This window comes from Ceratosolen solmsi, unplaced genomic scaffold (genome assembly GCF_000503995.2).
Source record: "Ceratosolen solmsi marchali unplaced genomic scaffold, CerSol_1.0 scaffold8, whole genome shotgun sequence".
Classification (NCBI taxonomy): Eukaryota; Metazoa; Arthropoda; class Insecta; order Hymenoptera; family Agaonidae; genus Ceratosolen; species Ceratosolen solmsi.
The window spans coordinates 1,047,470-1,053,692 of NW_011948439.1; the positions used below are offsets into that span (position 1 = coordinate 1,047,470).

The following is a 6,223-nucleotide window of genomic DNA, read 5'->3' on the forward strand; positions in this document are numbered from 1 at the left end:
CAACAATAACAATAAAAATAATGATAAAAGATAAGATAGGTTTTAGTTGTAAAAACGAAACATTTATTTAATTAGCAAATATGTCAATATATATATATATATATATATATATACAAGAACAAAAAAATTATTAATTATTTTCATAATTTTAATTAAATATTAGGTATTTATTTAGATTTCTTTTCATTTTTAATGGACAATAATGTTCGAAATTTAATATATTTTAAAACAGTCTTTTGGACGTTCGCGTGAATACACAAATTTACAATGTCATCACATTCATTAATAGAAATTCATTTTTATCATCACGAAATTTATCAAATAGATTAAAATAATTGAATTAGTTCTCTTCCTAATGAACCAATTATAGTTACAAATATTATTTACAATAAAGATAAATTTATTTTTAGATAATTACTTTATATTAACTTAATACGTAAGTGTAATTTAACTGATCACACGATGTCTTTAGATTGTCAATTTTTTATATGTCGTTTACGGCTTTATAGTCATAAAAATAAATGAATTAGCTTTAAATCTTCGATTTACAATTTTCATTATTTGAAATACAATATTCTCTAATTCTGTTCAGATAAATTATTTGGGCAGGTTAAGTAAAAAATTACAACTGCCCTATAATGATTTGAAAAATAAAGTTAATTAAAGGATTTAGGAAAAAAAATTCTATGATTGTTTAAAATCGTTTTTCAATAAAATATTTCATAATTACTTTTTTCACTGTTATTTTAACTTTAAAATTTATTTTACCTTTATAAGTAATAATAAAGATTGATTTTTGCTATTGAAGATAATAATAATAATAATAATAATTAATTCTGTTATCTTATTACTATAAATTGAAAATATATTTCCTTGTATTATTTATACAAACACATATACGTACATATGCTCATGCACAAAACATGTATATATATTACTGAAATTAGTATGAATATTGCAATTCGAAACGTTGAAAAATTTATCGAAACTTATTTTTATTATAAACTTTCTTTACAATAATTAATAATTATTTACAATATATTTAAAAAAATTAATTTTATGCAATAATAAAATTTTTATCAAATAAGAAACTTCGGTTTCTTATTGTGAGTGCTAACTGCTACTTGAAAATTAATAAATTAATTATATAAATTAATATCTGATATGTTAAATAATAAATGTATAAAATTAAATAAAAATATTCACTAATATTTATACAAAATGTTTAAAATGCATTATTGAAATTTATTATTAAGCAGTCTGACATAGCAATTCTAAAAGTTCAAATATAATGTAATATATTGCAATGGTTTGATGAAAATATATTTCTCGCAAGTTAAAGCAAAGATTTTTTTTTTTTTATAAACCTATATTTTCCTTCTCATTTCCATTGTAAATGAAACAAAATTCTTTCTCGTTTTAATTGTAAAGTTGTATTAAAAAGTTAAATTATATAATGATATTTTTATAATTTGTAAAAAAAAAGTTTATTTAAGATCTTTTATTTGGCACTAAGTTAATGTGAATTATAATATAAAATTTCTTCATTACGCTTTATAGTTAAGAATAAATGTTCTTAATGATTTAAATCGATCATTTTAATAATGAACATTTAGAAGTGTCACAAGTGTAGTTTGAAAGTTCTTTATAAGTATGGAATGTATTTATTTATTGCATAATTGAGCTAATGGCGCACAATAGTATTTTATATTCTAATTCGCATAACTATTATCGCGTAATAATTTATTCAATTTACTTCTATATATAATAATATATAATTGTGGTATTAAATAATTTGACCATTAGATAAATTCGTTCAATGTAATAATAATTATGTGTAATGTAAATTTATAGACCAACTATTAATGAAATAAATTAATTGTTACTCTTAGGGGACTTGTAACGAATCAACAAAGTATATTTGAAATATTGGAGATTGGAAATAAGAAGAAACTAATTTCTTATAAAATAGATAATTATTTCAATATAATATTGTAGAAGTTTTTTTAATATTTATAAGCATAAATATCATTTGAGCTAAATAGCATAAAAATCAAAGCTCTTGTTATTGACAGCGAAATATTGATAAAATAGAATTAGACATTTTTTCAAATGTCCAAGATCACATTAAGCATTTTAATGTCCTTTTGAAATTTCCTTAAAGTTTCGAAATGAAGTTGTTGAAAATCTCATAGCGCGTAAATACTGCAGTAACAATTTACGTTTGTCAGCTTAATGGCTCAAAGAGTTATGAGGCAGCTGAGTAAGACGAACAGTGACAGAACTTCGTACAATACTTCAGAAGTAACATATTTATCAAAAATTTGAAGCGTGAATTTTTAAAAAATATCTGTTAACTTTAAAGATTTAAAGCTGTTAATAATACTTGTACAATTGATATAACACACTATTTGATAATTTTATTATATTTTAGTTTAAAATAGATTATGAAAGAATTGTTAATGCATCGAATTGACATTCTTTTCGTATTTATGGATGCGCAAAGTATAGGAATAGTGCAAAAACGTCCGTGCATGAAAAATTTTTGGAAAAAAATTGATAAGCCGAGAGAGAGAGAGAGAGAGAGAGAGAGAGAGAGAGAGAGAGAGGTAGTCGTAGAAAAGTAAAGCCGAAAGAGACTAATTTCTAACGTAGTAGTAGATTGCAAATTAAAATAGAGGAAAATCTACGTTTGGGTGAAAAAAGGCAGCTTGAGCTTAATGTTGGATCCTTGTCTTCTTGTATAACAACACGTCGTAGGTGATACAAAGACAAAAGCTGCCAATTGTATAAAAGAATATGTGAAAATGTTTATTGTTTTATAGATTTTCCGCTTGAAATATGTAAGCGGAGAGGATATATTTGCGGAGAAAGTCGCGGAGCACATAAGCTGCAAACAGGTTGTTGCGTAATATCCAAGAAGAAACGACCATCTACTCTCGGTACGCGGCGCTTTATTTTCTAATTCTTTGCTTTTCCAAGCCCAACTATTACTTCCAACTATGGGTCTTCCGTATAATCCTTTCTTTTTTTTTTCTGATAAACCGCTTCCAATTCAATGGCAAGATTGTCGGTAAATATCTATGGGGATATTTCAGCGGCATATAGCCAATAGCGGGCGGACAAAATTTTAATATCCTGCCCCTAAAGTAAGGCAATATCAACTAAAGATTATTATAATTTACTCTATTATGCGACAGAATAATTTATTACGAAGCAAAAATTATTAATATTTATAAACGCTACCAATGTTAAAATGTAATATTTAAAAAGAATATTATTATGTTAAAGTGATGGTTTTAAGAATTAAGCACGTCTCTTTACGTGTCTTGTGATTTTTAATTTAAAAAATTATTATTGTGCATTATTGTTAACAATATAAAGCGACTGCTCTTTCATATATACACATAAACATATATAGTCATAATAATCGATCATTCGTTAAGTATTCAATTTTAAGTTTCGGTTTTTGAAGACAATTATTCTCAATAATTCTCAATAATCTTGAAATAAAAACAAAAATTTTATTATCTCAAATACAAAAGTATAGAAAACATGAATGCATGCGGATATAATTTATATAGAAAATTAATGAGCGCTTAATGAATATTTTCTTGCTCAATTAAACTTCGGAATTTCAATAATATACTATAGACCGTTTAAACAAAATTAATAAATAATCCATAACTTCTAATTGACTGGATATTAAAATTCATTTATTGCAATTGATTTAATAGTTTGGCTGCCATGTTTTACTAATTCACCCCATTTCTTATGATTAAATTTGCGTCGATTTCAGTCAATTCTCTTCGATTTTTCATCTATAATTTTTTTTACTTATTTTTATCGTTTTGGTAAATGAATGCATTGTTCGTAAGTTTAAGATAAAGTTATTCAAATAAATAAATAAATATTTTAAATTGTCATGTATGTACTCGATAAAAGATAATAAAACTTAATTTAATTTCTTCATTATAAGTTAATCATTTGGTTTTGCTTGGTTTTATATTAATTCAGAACATGCTTTTGCAGCTTACGCATCGGATGTAGAATTTTAAAATAATTCCATGTATAATTAGAAGCTATGTAGTTATATCGTGGATTAGAGAGGAGAAGAAACTTAATTAAAAAATATAAATTTATCTGTTACATATTTGAGAGAAACACCATATTAAGAAACAAAATTAATTCGTCATTTTGCAAAATGAAAATAAATTACATTTAAATGTAGATGACCATATTCTTTAACTTTTCAATTACCGGGAGGTAAATTTTTTATATAAATAAGTGCTCGACAAACTCATGCACGGCGCATCGATGCCATCATGTTGTTTTAAAAAATCCTAACGAGTTTATTATTTTGCAATTAGCAATTAACAGTTGGCAATTACAGTTGAGACAACCGATCATAAGAATTAGCATAGCAGTTGCATCGCTATAGTATGTAATACTTGCTTTTGCACCATAAAATTATCACTATATATTTAAAAATAGTTGTGATAAATCAATGGTGCGATAGATCGATTGGTGTAGTAAGAAAATTTTTCAAATTTTTCAACACAATAATATAACAGCAATAATCGAATTCTTTATAATGAAATTAATTTTTTGACGTTTCTTTTGCCTGTTTATGGTTTTTTTTTTTTTTTTTTTATTTTTTTTACTTATTTATCAAATTTCTGATATCAACGACATAGATGGTAATGAAAAATGTATTTCTTCGTAAATGTATAGTAGTGTACGTATTTCAATGGTAATTTCAATCAAAAAATGTAAAAATTATTTTCCTTTATAATTTCTTTCGCGTTATAATTTATCTGAAATAATTAAATATATTAATACCTTAATATTATTTAGAAAAATATTTTCTTGCACTGGTCGATCGTTAATTAGATTTCTCATGAAAATCCTATTATATACATGAAGAAATATTGATTTGAAGCATTAATTTTTGCATTTAAAAGATACTATATACTTTATAATTATCGTAGAATTATTAAAATATGAATTTGAATGACATATATTGTTTATTTAGCGATCGAGTCTTGTGTAATATTTTTTAGAAAGCTCGAAACTTCAAACCGTTAAGACAATTGTTTTATTTTTTTAAATTAGTACAAAGTTTTATTATATTTAATTTCAAATCCGTACTCTTTTACGTCACGGCACAATACGTTAATTCAAGTTGATTCAAAATTTGTTTTAGCAGTGAAACTTTTATAGTTGACAAATTGGTTCTACCCATTTGGTCCTTAATGTAACATACTTTTAAACTACTGTTTAATTAATTTAATTATAAATTTCTATCGATAGAAAAGAGAATATAAAGTTTAATTTTAAATACAAATAGCGCGATCTTACAGTGGAAGATCATTGATTAATAAGAACTATAATAGAAATAATAATAGCAATTAGGCCGCGTAAATTATTGTTCGCTCACTTTGCTCGTAATTCATCAAATTGTTTAAGCGGTTATCCGTTAATCGAAGAGCAACCATTCAACAGTAACATAATCTTCATTTTCACCTAAAAATAGATTTTAATGTAATACTAATACATAATTAATATTATCTCATAAATGTATCAATCTTGTATTGTAAAATCATTCCAATCGTTATTATCATTAATTACTAATTTAGTCTTTTACCACTGTTTGACGCTTATTCCATCTCGTCTCTCTCTCTCGTCTCTCTCTCTCTCTCGTCTCTCGTCTCTCTCTCTCTCGTCTCTCTCTCTCTCTCTCGTCTCTCTCTCTCTCTCTCTAAAGTCATAATCCCTTTGAGTTCATTAAAACCGACTAAAATACCTGGCTTTTAAGTACCACAGAGGTTCTTAGTAAACATACAATTGTTGGTTCAATTCATTCGTCGAGCGATAACTTTATTAATATACCGAGCTTCGATCAAAAAGTACGATCCTCGATGTGTAACATACACGCAAACATTGGACTAGCGAAACCGTCAATAATATACGTATTTGACTGATACCGATGACCGTTAAAAAATTGCTTTGTTCATTGCACGAGTTCTTCAAGAAGAACCGCTCCGCCAACCCATTTCCACCCTTCCCTCGACTTCCCTTGCATCAGGTGCTCGAGAGGCAGACTGCTCGAACGCGAGTTAAGTCAAAGAGGTCCTCGCAGGAGATAAGCTGGTCGCCGATCGAACTAAGCGGCCTGTTGATTCGGCTCACCTGTTGCTGCTGATGCTGTTGCTGTTGCTGT

General features: G+C 26.3%; 1 protein-coding gene across 1 annotated transcript in view; it reads right to left on the reverse strand.

Moving 5' to 3' along the window:
• Positions 1-6,223, reverse strand: part of Apime-ASTA (allatostatin A) — a 29,065-nt gene extending 22,842 nt beyond the window's left edge. Inside the window, exon 1 of the mRNA XM_011503631.1 lies at positions 6,193-6,223. The gene's annotated coding sequence lies outside the window, so the exon portion shown is untranslated. The remainder of the gene's footprint in view (positions 1-6,192) is intronic.